This window comes from Schistocerca piceifrons, chromosome 6 (genome assembly GCF_021461385.2).
Source record: "Schistocerca piceifrons isolate TAMUIC-IGC-003096 chromosome 6, iqSchPice1.1, whole genome shotgun sequence".
In the NCBI taxonomy this organism is placed as follows: Eukaryota; Metazoa; Arthropoda; class Insecta; order Orthoptera; family Acrididae; genus Schistocerca; species Schistocerca piceifrons.
The window spans coordinates 320,879,680-320,895,488 of record NC_060143.1 but is presented as its reverse complement, the minus strand read 5'-3'; positions in this window follow the sequence as shown (position 1 = coordinate 320,895,488).

Sequence of the window (15,809 nt, the reverse complement as noted above, 5' to 3'; positions counted from 1 at the left end):
GGATAACATCTTGCAGAAGTGGTTCTTGAGCTCTTATGATTCTTACACTCATGTGTAAATATATTAACACCTTAATGGTATTTATGGCTAATATTAAGAATGGGTATGGGATTTACTGTGAAATTTTTTACTGTGGTATTAGAGCCAGAAACAATGTCCTTATAGACTGTAAATGACTTTTTAGGGTTCAAAAGGGAATTATTTATTTTAGTGCAAAAGTCTTAAACAAGTGGCTAGTAAACATTAGGCAGGTTGTTGAAAGTCCCTTGATATTCAAAAACAAAGAAAAATATTAGCTTGTTAGCCATTTATTGTGTAATTTTTCAGAATACTTGAATTGAGAATTTAATTCTGGCTGACACTAATATTTTTACCGTGCAGATTATTAATTTTTTAAGGATGTAGACAACTGATAGTGATCTCTGAAATCAGTAAAGGTAAATCAATAATATAGGTGAATAAATGCTTAGTTTGAACTACCAGAACGAAAACTCAGGAACTCATATGTGTAAGTCCAAGTTTCCTCTACTCCCTCTCATTTGTGTCCCATGTTTCTAATTCATATAATGAAACGCTTTCTGAAATATTTTTGTAATAAATTTCCTCACAAAAAATCTATTTCAGTAGCAGATTCATGACATATGTTATATATTTCTGAAACATCATTTACAAAAACGTCTTGTAACATTTCTCCCAAACTTTGTGGTTTTTTGTCCTGTATAAAAAAAAATCAACTTTTTATTTGTATTACAGACTCCTGTGTACCGTTTCCTAGAATATGATGAAATTAAAGAGCCCCGAACTATTCCTACAAACCAAAAAGCATTTCTTACTTTTGCAAAATGAAAATGATGTCACTGGAAACAGAACAGCAGCCAGTCTTGATTTGTGGCTCATAATTTCTTTTCTGGAATATATATTTGATGTGAGTATTTTGATATAATGCATTATATACTGATGAGATACCCAGTACTAAATTGTCTGCGCCATTCCTTTCTGTAACCTCATTTTTATTTTCTTTTTTCCTTTCAATAGCAAATGAGAATAATACAACATCTTTGTTCACGCTTCTGAATTTATTTCATGCTATGGCATTTGACAACAGGATGGGCATCAGAAATATGACTAACACAGTATGAAAGAAAATAGTGGGAACACCTTCAAGGCCAAAGAGACAAACCTCTGCATATTCCATAAAAATATAGAACCTTTAAATAAAGTTTTGACATTTTTATTAAGCATTATATAATTTTAAAATATTTTACTTTTATATTAACTGAATGAAAACAATTTTCTGCTTTGTTTCACAAACTTTATTAATATTGTTTCTATTGATTATTATTTTCCTTTTATTTTTATCATTCAGTTGTTTCTGTGAGAATATGGCTTACATTCCACCAATGAGAAAGTCTATGAAAGGTACACAGAGCTATATGCTATGAGTATTCATAACATGGTTATTAAGGAACTCTGCACATGGAAATGATTTCTATAATCATATAGCAAAAGTGTGTTACATGTTCTTGGTTTACTTGTCATGTCAATTTTCAGCAGAAATCCAAGTTTCTGACAATATCCACTGTTGTCTTCAACAGGAAAGCAACTGATAATGCCCATGCACCCAGAGATTACTTCTGTTCCAACAATGAAACATCATCCCCAACATCTTTGTTTCCATCACTCTGTATAATATGAGATATACACCTACTGGTACCATGTGATGCTCCTACACTTTGCAGAGAGTGTATCTCTTAATTTCCACTAACTCTCTTATAATTCAGATCCAGTTGCTTGAGCTAGAATCCATGTTTGCCCAAACAAGATCTTGTGCATATTGTAATGCTATGTTTGCTTTCTTGATGAAGATAATGGTGGATATTGTTCAAAACTCAAATTTATGTAGAGAATTAACCTGACAGCTGCACTGTGTAAATTTAATACAATAAATCTGCCACGATCACTTCTTGCCTATACATCCTACAACTGTTTTCTGCATTCAAGCTGTGCTATCTAGGTGATAAGCCTTTTACTGTAACTGTTAAGAATGCTCTACAAAACAATTTTAAACAACTGCTGCCTTTTACATAGCATGTTGTTGTCATGGAAAAACCATTATTGATGAGTATAGACCTTGACAAAAATCCTGGTCATAGACTACCTGCCACAGAGACTAAGACTGAGTCATTCACTTAAGGAAGTTTTAATCTCAGCTGTCCTTCAGAACCCTAATTCTAATATATACAAGAACTGGCAATATTGTAGGATACAGAAGTTACTGTTGTAAGAGTTTTCTTTTGTTTGAGCTGTTCTGTTGCTATATATGTGGTTTAGTGATAAAATATTGTGCAGAGTAGAGTTCAAGTCCCTCTCCTTTCCTGATTTTTAAACATAAACACCGCTCACAGATTAGGCCTTTGACCTGTTCAAACCAAGTGACTGTTGCATCCAAGGCAGTATTAGGAGTATTCAATCTTTGTGAACATGTGACCACCATGTCATCAGTCTCTCTAGCCATTATTACCAATAGATGAATCCTGATGATACCTTTGTTTATTTGTTCAAGCAGCTTCTCATTTGGCCTCACAGAGCTGAATGAACCCTGTCCCAGATCTACCTATCTTGAAAACATATGTGGTGGTACTGGGAACTGAAGCAAGGTCCATTGGCATCAACATTAGTGACATAATTTGTTTTACTTTTGGCCATCCATCTCCCTTACAGTGTCTTTTTAAAATTTTACAATTCTTATTTTCTAAATTCTATGTCTTTACACTTATAGAAATTTTATTGATTTAAGCATAATTAAAATTTCTACAAACTTCAAGTAAGAAATGTTTCTTCAGAGTGTATAATAATTCAAATGAAGTTTTTGTTCTACTTTTTTTAATTAAAAGAAAATATGGTTTGAAATTAGATACATTGTGTCCACAATGCCCTTAATTCTGGTGTGTTTGACTAAAATAAGTAGTGACACTTTATGATAATCCTCTTAAAAATAAATATAAAATTAACTGAAAATTCAAATTCCCATTACTAAGCATTGCCTCCTACATCTTCTTTGTTGTAGCAGCACCACCGTTTAAGATGGGAAAAGGTTAGCTCTGGTGCAATATTTTGGAGCGCACAAGTTACAGCCAGGTGCAGGCCTGTTAACAGTAAGTTACACTACAAGTGGTTGTGAAGTAGAATGGAGGCAGCAGGGTGGTAGACTTGCTGAAAAGAGTAAATGCAGTGGATTGCATGGTGCAAGTTACAGGCAGAAGGGGCCCACTGGCCCAACCCGGGTGTTATGAATACATGACTTAGAGTGGTGTGTTAGCAAAACAGAGGTGAACAGCCACATATAAATTGGTGCTGGTTCACGAACAAGGCATTCATTTGTGACAGCTCTCTAGGATGGCGGAGTGTGTCACACCACCGTCTACATGCAGCAGCAAATGAGGCGCCAGCATTCCAGTCCATGGCAGGTCACTGGTTCAACCATCTGAGGCCAATGTGGGGTCTTCAGCCAGCCAGTGGCGGCCCACGCCATGGCTCGCTACTGCGGGCAGTCTTGTTCACTCCCAACACATGACGGAGGCATCCTGAGGCAAGGGCCACAGATTTGGATGCCGGATCGCTGGTGCTTGTTGTCGCTGCGATCTTAACCACACCGGTGAGGAAGCATGCCAGGGTACCTTACAGCTCCCAGTGAGTGGCACTGAGGCAGCAGGGATGGAGACCACTGAGTTGACTACCAGCACATCCTGACATCATCACAACTCTGTGGCCATATGAGGCCGCCACACAGCAGGGTGTTGCACAGGTTCCTGAGGCAGTCATTCCATGCCAAGCCATTTCACAGTCAGCAAAATGGTGTCCTCAGCCTTGCGGGACCCGGTGATGCAGACTGAGAGGAACGGGTGCACTGTAGCTGGAAATAATAAATCACTTGGGAAACTCGGACGAGTTTTAATATGGCGCATCCTGACTGCTCATCCTCATTCAACGTCCATCTACATTCGGTGTCAGAATAGTGGGTGTCATCTGTACAGTATGACGTTCAAGCCCACCGCCGGCATTACAGTCACAAAATGTGGTGAGTGTTGACCAGTTTTTCTTTTTGAGTGTTGGGCGTTTTTTGTTTTTTGTTTTGTTTTTTAGTATGGCTCCTGGCAGGCCATTTTAGATGTTTTGCATAGGCATGGGTCAGTAAGATGTTGTTTTTCATGGCATTTGATTACTTTTTTATTGGTGTATGATGGTAGTGAATATGATGATATGGATCTGTAGGGAGTCAGGTTATTTTGTACTTAAATATTTTGTTTCGAGACTAACTGGGAACGAAAGCAACACAATGATAGAGTCAGGGACGCAAGGTGTGCTGGAACCAGAAGTGGAATGGATTTTGTTGGAAAAGGTAGCACAATTAACAGTGGATGATACGCAGTTGAGAAGTGAATTAACATATAGAGGTGAGTGGGAAACCACATCGGATCAGTCGTTTTTGCCTAGGGTGCCACAGCAGGAGATTGGTACAGCTGCCGCAAGTTCGATTATTCCATTTTCTGGCAAGGCAACTGAGGATGTGTGTGTGTTTGCAGAGGACTTGGAAACTTCAGCTGTGATTACTGGTTGGTCCGATGAGCAGTTGTTACATGTAGCCAAGATTAGATTAATGGGTGGAGTGAAGACATATGTTCTGAAGCCTTGAGGAAGGTTCAAGCAGTTGAAGGAGGGGCTTTTACAGAGGTACAAGAAACAGAAGTGCCGAGAATAGTGCTCGGTACTTCAGAGGGAGGTTGAGTACAATGACGAATAGGCTGGGGGAGATGGTACAACAATTTGCAGACAGAAAAAGAGAAATTAACAAGTGTACTTACAAATTGGGTCAGAGCGATGAAGCAAATGGTGTTCTGTTGCAGGAGGCTGAACAAAGAGTACTTGATGTATTTTTGAGGGGGTTACTGGCACATATGCCACAGAAAGTGCGTGAAGGGACTCAGAAAGATTTATATTCAGCCATTCAGCTGGCAATTCAATGTGAGGAAATAGACATGGCAATGGGGGTACATGATAGACAAGCATTGTTTACACCTGGTATAAAACGTTATAAGTGTGGTCGTATGGGACACATGCAGAGGCAGTGTACTCAGTCACCAAGGAATAGAGGAATGTGTGGAAATCAGCATTGCAGAGGATGGAGAAGTGGAGTTAGTAGAGGTGGACAGTCGTTAAATGGCAGAGGGGGCCCAAGACCCACCTAACGAACTTCCCGTTTAATTTCAATGCTACAAATATGTATGCAGAGGTGGAATGTTCAGCGGTAAGATCCATAGGAACTAAAATGTTTAAGATTTTGTTGGATACAGGGGAGCAAGTATCAGTGGCTACTAAGAGTTTAATGGGACGAAGGAAGTTAGACCCACCACGTTATAGGTTGCATGGAGTGGGGGATAAGAAGGTCACACCTTTGAGGTCAGTGACAGTTGACTTTTGCATAGGGAAAGTCCAATTTGGTGCATGCATGGAGCCAGTACCACAGGTATGCGAGGGCTACGACATGATCCTAGGAGTAGATTTCTTGCATCAAAATCAAGCCAAAATTGACCTTGGACAACAAACTGTGGAACTTGGTGGAATGTTATTTCACCTAGGGGAAACTGTTGTCAATGCAGAGCTGTCACGAGGAGCGTTCAACATAATGAATAAACCAATTGAATCATGTACATTAGCATTGAGGCTTAATTCAAATTAGTGTGTGTCTGATGGTATCGGGAAGTCGCTTTGGGTAAGTGTGGAGTTGAATCTACCTGTAGATACAGTATGTCTTATTGAACCATTGGAGGATAATGAATTTTTGGATCCATTAGGTTGTTTTGTGGAACATAGTATTGTACGCATACAAGAGGGAAATGGCTGGCGAGTAGTCCCCATGAACGTGGATAATTTTAGCACTGTAGATGTGAATATGGGAAAAGGAGTACCAGATGATGAAGATTGGTGTATGAGGGGTAGGCATAGCAATCAACCACTGACTGCCAATAGAACTGCATTGCGTAACATAGTTAAGCATTTGAAAGGAGAAGAAAAAGAGCATATGGAAGAATTGTTGTGGGGAATTTAAGTATTTGTTTTGTTCGTGAGGGCCATTACCAGCAACCCCATTAGTTCAACATAGGATACCAACAGGGAACGAAGCACCTGTTTACTGTAAACCATACAGAATACTGACATATTTGCAGCCAATTGTGGAGGATTTCATTGATCATCAGCTTGAGGACAGTGTTATAGAGCATAGTAATAGTTGCTGGCAGTTAAGCATTGTTGTTGTGCCTAAAAGATCTACACATAGAACTAAGAAATACAGGTTCTCTTGTGACTACTGATACCTCAATAATAAGACAGTAATAGATGCATACCTCATTCCAAACATATTAGAGACTTTGGATCACTTAGGACAGTGCCAGTACCTTTCTACAATGGATTTGACAAGTGGTTATCATCAGTTAGAGGTGGCTCTAGAGAATCGTCCAAAAACTGCTTTCTCTACTCCAGGAGGCCATTACCAGTACATCAGAATGCCATTCGGTTTGAAAAATGCTCCAGCAATGTTTCAGAGGTTGCTGGAAAATGTATTGAGGGGTCTGAAACCATGGCAGTGTATTGTCTATTTGGATGACATTATAGTGTTCTCAAGTATTATGGAGCAGCATAGACAGTGATTAAGGGAAGTCTTTGTGAGGTTAAGAGCAGCTCGTTTAATGTTCAGCCAGGAGAAGTGTCATTTTGCATTGGAAGAACTGAAATATTTAGGATGGAGTGCGAACAGATCCGAGGTTGGTACAGGTTGTAAGGGATTTTTGGGAGCTGAAAACAGTTAAGGAAGTGCAATCATTCATCAGAATTTGCAATTTCTATCAAAAGTTCATGAAGGGCTTTTCCAGATGAAGATGATACATTCTGATCAATTCACAACATGACCATCCTATGTCTCTCTGACACCGCCACTTCAGTGAATTGCCCACGTCCTGTCCTCAGCACAGCCATGACCATCACTGCCAGGTGTTTATGTCAAGAGCTCCCATACGACAGTTTCTTGGGGGAGGGGGTTTGGGGGTGGGTGCAAATTGATTGGGGATGGTTTATGAAGTATTTTTAATGTTTTGGAAGACGAATGGCAGCTTGTAAGTAGCCATGAAAACATTTCAGTTTTGATCCTGTTAAAAACCTGCATAATAACAATTTTTAAATCATTTTCTTGGAAGAAAATTATCTGTTTACACTATATTTTTTTCCTTTCCCTGAGAGCCAGCAGTCGCCTCCCCTCCACCTCCCCCACTTCTCCCCCTCCCTTTCCACTAGGTATGGACGTCCTTGCTTCACTCCACACCATTTCTGTGTGAATTGGGCTGTACTAATCTTTTTAAACCACCAGTATGCCCCTAATATGCACTGCAATGTTGCTGTGATGGCAGCAAAACAGGGAAAAGTTTACTTTACTAATCGTTAATCCATTACTAAAAAATTTAACTTCATTAAACATCAAAGCATTACTTTGCAGGAGATTTATCGTAAGTTAATTGTTAAGTCATAATAGTAAACTTTATGCTGTGGGTGTAGTGAAATGAACCAGTCAATTAAGTGTATTACCACTGGTTAAATAAAAATACAGGGTGTACATACAACTTCAAAATCTTATTTCAACGACAGTTGTTGAAATATTTTAACAACATTTCTTTTATTGAAATCAGTGTTTATAAAAATTTTTTTGACAGTGTTTAATAGACCTCTATATGGGCGCCTTTACTTGCATGAAGCACATCAAGACGATATTTGATTTCTTGACATGTTTGGTGTAGCATAGTGTCATCAATGGTGGCAATAGCATTATGAATCAGTTGCTTCAAGTCTGTAATGTCCTGTATCTGTGTTTGATACATGACATCTTTTACACACCGCATAAAAAGAAAGTCTAAGGAAGTGATATCTGGTGAATGTGGTGGCCAAGGAAATGGCCCATTCTTCCCAATCCATCTGCCTGGAAATGTTTCATTGAGGAACCAACGAACATGCAGTCCCCAATGTGGTGATGCACCATCTTGCTGGAAAATGATAGCTAATTGTAAGTCAATCAGTTTTGGTGCTAGATGTTCAGTCAGAAGGTCGAGATAAACGTCTGCAGTAATTGTTGACTTGTTGAAGAAAAATGGACCAATAATTCAGTTGCACATGATTCCACACCACACATTCACTTTTTGGCTACCCCAGTGAAGCTCCCTAGTCACATGGGGGTGTTCAGATCCCCAGATTCTCACATTGTGTCTGTTTAAAGTCCCAGAAATATGAAGATTTGGCTCATAACTGAAAAAACTTGCTTGAGGAATGTTTCATCCTCCGAAAGGCGTTCCATCATGTTGATTGCAAACTCTGTCCATTTTGGCTTGTTATTTAGCTCAAGTGTCTGTAACAGTTGCACTTTGTAAGCATACAACCATAAGTTCTTGTGGAGGACCTTGCCCACAGTTGAATGTGATACTTGCAACTGTCTGGCAGCAGTGCTGATGGACTTCGTAGGTGAACGAGTAAAGGCATTTAAAACATGATTGATATTTTCCTTGGATGTTCTTGGTCACCCGCTCCTCCCTTTATCCAACACTGTCCCTGTCTCCATAAATTTTTTGAGCCATGCACTGATTGAATGGTGCGATGATGGAGCTCTTCCGTACTTCATTCTGAAGTTTCATTGAGTCTGAACATCCAATTTTGTTTCAATAAACCAGGACACACATTGTGCCTTCTCTTGAGAAGCTGCCATTTTATAGAGGTTCAGTTCCTTCCATTAACAGAGTATCTGAAACACAAAATTTTTATACATATAAAAACTTTAGTAAACAGTGATTACAATAAATAAATTTTGTTAAAATATTTCATCAACTACTGTTGTAATAAAATTTTGAAGTTGTAAAGGGACTTAGTGACACCTTGTATTTTGATTGGGGAGCTTTAGGTAGGACATTGAAGATAAATAAAAACAACAGTTTAATCAATTAGTTACCAATGAGAAATTTTAATCGTATGCACACCAGCACTGCCCGTATTTGGGTTCTTGTGTCAAGATCTAAACAGTGGATAGTCATGCCCAAATAACATTTATTGTTATCTGACCAGCAGTGAGTGGTAGTTGCCAGTCAATTATGAGAGCTGTAAAGGACTGGAGAGATAGGGATGAATCAAATATTGCATTTTATAATCTGCACACTTCATAAGAAAATCTAAAATTATTTAATGCTACACCTCCAATGTAGTTCACAGTTCATAAAAATAAAATCTAAGATCATATTTGTTGCCAAAATAATTTTTTTAAAGTAATGATTCCTACACATTGGCTGGTTAATATGAATTTGAATGAAAAAGTGCCACATCTACTTACTTAATATGTTGTTATAATCGAATATGCTTATTAACAATCCATCTGCCCAATGTTCTCCTCAAAATTTAACTTTTGCATGGATTTAAGGAATTTATTAGCTTCTCAAATGACTTAGATTCCATGACATTCAAATAAATCATGTTCATAAGTGAAAAAACCCATCAGCTAGTGGAAAAGGAAGCAACAGCCATACAGGCAGAAATTTTGTGGCACCAAAGATTTGGACACAAAGAATGCTTATCCAAAGTATGTGGAGTCACAAAGTATAAAGGAAATGTGAAGAATCTGTGCAAGGAAAAATGAAAAGATGACCTTTCAAACCAAGCCAAACTGCTACTGAAAATATGCAGAAACTGATAGATAGTGATGTGGATGATTTACACAGACCTCCTTAGATGGAGCACATACTATGCTACTTACCTCGATGGTCACTCAAGATATTCAGCAGTGAAAGTGCTAAAGCAGAAAAATGACGTGTTTGACTCTTTTGTGGAGTTTAAGGAGTGTGCAGAGTGAGACAGAGAGACAACTGAAAAAGTTTCCAGTTAGACAATGGGACTGAGGACATATTACACTGGAAAAACAAAATTTATTCTCCTCCATCCAATGGAAAAGCTGAGCAACTGAATCAAACACTTATATACATTGTGATGTGTTTATTATTCTAAGGCGGTTTGTCGAACTCCTTTTCAGAAAAAGCTCTGATGATGGCCTGCTACATGCAAAATATATGTCCAACAAGATCACTTGGTGGAAAATCGCATATGAAGTGTGGAAGCAGTGTAGGTACATGGTGCAAGACCCCCTGGGTATGGTAAAATTAAAATTCATTAAAAATAAAAAATTAAATAAATGAAACAGCATTCAACCGTAAGTGTCAGCAAAGACATTAATTATGAATGCACAGTAAGGCACAGACAAATGACCAAAACACATCATTCACTTTTTACTCTCTTGTATGTAGGATGGTTAAGATGTATTGCTCAAAGTATGATGTGCTATGAGTGTTATGTGTTATATGTGATTCTGAATAAAAGAAGACTTAACAACAGTATTAAGTGTTCTTATTGAAGTGAAGTGGAGCCAAGTTGGGAGAATTTTCTTCATTTTTTGAGAAACACTAGTGTCCTTGGGGTTGACTACCTGCATTACAATTGAAATGTAAGAGAGGAAGTCCACATTGCACAGTTTCGTACATGCAGACAATTACTAATAATAAAATTGTACTATATTTTACATTTTTCCATTAATATATATTTTTATTTATTATAATACAACTGGCAACCTGAGTGTCATGACCACAGGGCACCGGTTGTAAGTAGGGTTTGTTAACTATTGTTATAGTAAGAAATTTCTATGTTATTAGTCACAAAAACTAATTGTCTGCATTTTCTGTTTGCAAGAATCACAATGGGGAACAAGTAAAGCAAAATGGCAAAAACAGAGGAGAACATTTTGGAAGGAAATAAAAACTGGACACAGGTTATGTAAAATGTTTCATAGTAAGCTGTTTTGTTTGGCACAGCAAATGTAGGATGGCTATGCAAGTTGCTTGCATGGTTATGCTTTGTAGCACCTCTTTTGATGTAGACAGAAACCTTTTCCTCATTATTCCTTTCCTTGAATTTTATGGTGGAAAATTTACAGGATTTTTTCAGTGTGCTATTCGTTGTCAGGAAAACATAAAGGACTGTGACGCAATAGTTTGCGTATCATACTAGATGCAAAACAGGCTTTGATATCACCTAAATTACAATTATAAAGTGTATTAATTAGCATATGAAATTTTAATATTTTTTGTGAAATTTTTATTTTTGTATATTCATACAACATGGCAGAAAAATATATGTCCATTGTTGATAGCAATAGCAAAAATGCAATCAGCCAAGATGGCATAGAATTGCAAGATCGAACAACTGAATTTCAGGTGCCATGCATGCCTACTGCACAGGGTTTAAGTAGGTCAGAGATGAATGTTGCAGGTGTGACAAATGATAGCGATGCTCCACAGCAGGATAACCTTGATGACACAATGTTTACAACTGACAAGACAATGTCATGCATCTCCCAGAGTAATATTCAAATGGTTCAAATGGCTCTGAGCACTATGGAACTTAACATTTGAGGTCATTAGTCCTCTAGAACTTAGAATGACTTAAACCTAACTAACCTAAGGACATCACACATATCCATACCTGAGGCAGGATTCAAACCTGTGACTTTAGCGGTCGCTCAGTTCCAGACTGAAGCGCCTAGAACTGCTTGGCCACAGTGGCCGGTACAGAGTGATATACTGCTCATGAATGAAACATTGGAGAACAATACAAATATGAATCTTGACAACATGTTACAGACACCACTTGTTCATAACACAAACATTAACTTGGAAAGTTGAGCTGACAGCAACCACAGTAGTACAACTGACACACTGCTATAGCTGTTACTATCTAACATAAACATGAAATTAAATAGTATTAACACAAATTTCGGTGATATGAAACAAGACATGAATACTGTATCTAACATAAACATGAAATTAAATAGTATCAACACAAATTTCAGTGATATGAAACAAGACATGAATACCGAAATTGATAATTTGACACAAGATACGAACATAGTAAAACAGCAATGAAACACTGTTACACAAGATCTAAATACAATGAAACAAGAACAAAAACTATTCAAGGATTTGCAAAAGACAGTCTTACAGAAGTTCAATGACTTAGCCAAAAATCTTCACACTGAAATCGATGAAAAATTGAATGATATTAAAAAAACAAGTAAAGCATGAAGTTCTTTCTAAAGTTAACAGTAACATATGGAGTTAACAGAGAAGGTAGAGTCTTTGAACAACCATCATGATCTAGTAGATCAACTGACAAAGAAAATCACAGATGTGAACACAAATATTGAAGCCACACAAAACCAGTTGTGTTTGATGATAAAAAAGATAACCACTACCATTAACAAACTAAACAAGGGCTATGAAGGTGTACCTCTAGCTGTAGAAGAGCTTACTTTAAGGGTAGCAACATTAGAAGTTGACTTGGCATGTGCCAAGAAGGAAAGAGAGAAGATCAATGAAAATCTAAATGATATCATTAGTCAAACTGAAGCAGGTTTATTAGATAAGAGTAATACCATTGCAGAGAAGTTAGTAACAAATTGTAAGTTATACACAGATGTAGTAGGAAAGGGTATTCAGGAAAAAGACAATGAAATAGTGAGCAAGGTAAACATTAATCTACAAGCTGTAGAATATAGGATCTGTTATCTTTTAGAAGAAACTATTACTGAATCTCAAAATATGCATGTAAATAATATGCAGGCTACAGTGAACAAACCACAACCTCTCAGAATTTATCCACAAATTGTTACGAGTCCTAGAGCAGGTACTAGTGACAGTTGTAGAGTGCAAAATGTAAACTTACCCACAACTCCAACACCTGAGCAATTACCAAACAGAATTACAGGTAACTACAGTAACAACATAAATACTACTGAAAATGCCATGTGTCTATCAGCCACTTTTGCAGACAAAGGTTTGCTGAGACATCGACAGTTTCCTACATTCACTACAGAAGGTAAAAGAATGAAACTGGTAGTATTTATCAGTGCCTTCATCATGTATTTCCTTGCAACTGGATAGAAGCACAAAAAATCAGATTTTTCATGGGATATATGGAAGGTGATGTTCTTTTATGGGTAACTGAAGTGGCCAAACATTGGGGCACTTATATCCTATTTGAACGAGCTTTCCTTGACAGATACTGGTCTGAGGCAGTAGAAAAAGACTAAGATACAAGGTTTTCAACCCTACACCATTCAATGTCAAATACAGTAGACTACATGGATACTTAGAAAAGCACCTGAACAAGATACGCTAGTGGACAAACTCAATCTCACAGTTAGACATGTTAAAAATTTTGGAAAGTCATTTACCATCTGACATTGGAGAAAAATTAGTCACAATGCCACAGCATACCATTGAATATTTCCTGTCAGTGCTTGATTCCACTGACTTAATATACAAGGAAAGACCTGTACCAAATAGAGCAACAGAAAATCAGGCACAACAACATAGTTATGTAAATCAGTTATTGAAACATTATCTAAACAAACAGCAGGGATGATACACACAACAACAAAGTTACATACCCAGAGTTAATGAGTATGGTAACAGGAATTTTAAAAAATAAACGATTTTTTAAATTTTCAAAACAGCAGGAGTAATTTCAATACATGATCAAATTACAATCCAGCATCACAAGGCCATATGCCGAATATGAGCAGAAACAGTCAGCTGCAGCAGTGGTTGACGTACGGCAACCATGCCATGCCTTATGCTGTACTGCAGCCAGCCTTAGAGCAGCAAGATAATGGCGCAGCAGCCAACAACATGAATTGGCAAAGCATCCACACTGTGCAGCTAACTGAAATTACTCCATATAATGATTTAAAGTCACACTATGCTGTCAGGAAACACCAACAGGTCATATTTAAGCCCCAGGCTGTTGACCTCTCTGGGAGTGAGGGCAAAGAAAAACTACAAACATGTTTCATAAGATTTGACAAACGAGGTGACATCAAGGATGATGTGTATCAGCATGAGTTAGATACAATGAATAATATCCAGGAAGAACAAGTACAAGCAATTATTAATGTGAAAATATTTAATATTAACACATAGTTAATTTTAGATACAGGTTCAACTACCAACCTAATGTTAAAAGCATTTTTCTGTGAATTGAAGAAGAGTGGCAAATTTCCAACATTTTCTGTCAAGAATTGCTAGGTACAAACTACTACAGGCAGTAACATTAAATTGGTGAAACATCAGGCATCTATTGCATCACAAATTGAAAATTTTACAGTGAAGTGCAATTTTCTAATAATTGTCAAATTTATAGTTAATTGTCTTATTGGTGTGGACATGTTTAGAACATACAAAACACAGATTGACATAGGTAATGGTAAATGCAACTTTTATGTAAAGGATCTGGTTTTTTTCTATTGATTTAGTCAAAACACCTGATGGAAGTAAAAAAAACAAACCAGAGTCAAATGTAATAGTACAATATTTCTTTTCGACTGTATATTTGCAAACAAATTTGATACTTAACAAGAAGCAAACACTGAGGTTAGTTACAAAATGGTAGAGTAGGAACTAAGTGAATCACAGATACTATACACTATGTAATGACAAAAACTTTCTAAATTATTATTTAAGTATGTAAATGTTTTCAGTAAGGAGCCAGGAGTAGTCAAAGGCTATGAATATAAATTTGAATTCTGTCCACATTAAACATTTTGTGTAATGTTGTATCCTATTCCATGGGCAAAACGAGAGGCAGTAATGGAAGAGATCAATCATATGATTAAATGGGGGATTATACAACCTTCATTTTCACCCTACTGTAGTCCTGTATTACCAGTGAGTAAACCAAGTGGGTCTGTAAGATTAGTTCTCATTGCTAGAGGTATCAATAAGATTTTAGTACCAGTACACATAAGACCAGACAAGTTTTACCAATAGCTTTCTTCAATATACTCAATCTGAAAACCTCCTACTGGCAAATAAAGATCCAGATAGAAAGTTTGTGGTGGCAGAAGTTACGAATTCTGTGTTCTACCTTTTGGACTGAAGGTTAGTGCAGGCATGTTTATATTTGCATTGGACAAGGTCTTAGGATCAGAAGTGCTTAGCAAAGTCACTGTTTATGTTCTAATAGCCACACCCACTCGGTTAGAATATATCACGCTGATTGAACAGGTACAACAACGTTTGCAGATTATGGAGTAATAGCCAAATTTAAAAAGTCTAGTTTTGGTCTGGAGCAAGTCAAATTTTTAGGAAATGTGTCAAAATTGATCTGAAAAAACTTGACACCACGCGCAGTTGCCCAGGAATAAAAAATACTAAAGGCTTTTTTAGGACTAGAATCTTTTTTTCGTAAATTCATACCACAGAAACTGATTAACAGTGATCATTACTCAACTTGTTACAAAAAAAATAGGCCTTGGTTGTGGGATGATAAGTGTGAGGTAAATGCAAACATTCTTAGCCAGCCTGACATATCCAAGGATTTTTGTCTATGCACCGATGCCTCATCTCAGGGGCAGGGGGCCTGCTTGTTCTAGAGGCCTGAAAAATAAGGTAAGGAAGTACTTAAGATCATCAGTTTTTCTAGTCAAACATTATCAAAAGCAGAAAACTGTGTCAAACTGGAAAGTTTAGATGTAATATGGGCATTTAAAAAGTTTGAATTTTTTGAGTCATTGTCATTTCTTTTAACATGTCAACTATTGCAGATCAGCTAGGTGGTGTCCATATTTACAAGAACTCAGTTTTGAGATCATTTATATTAAAGGAAGTCAGAATATTATTGCTGAT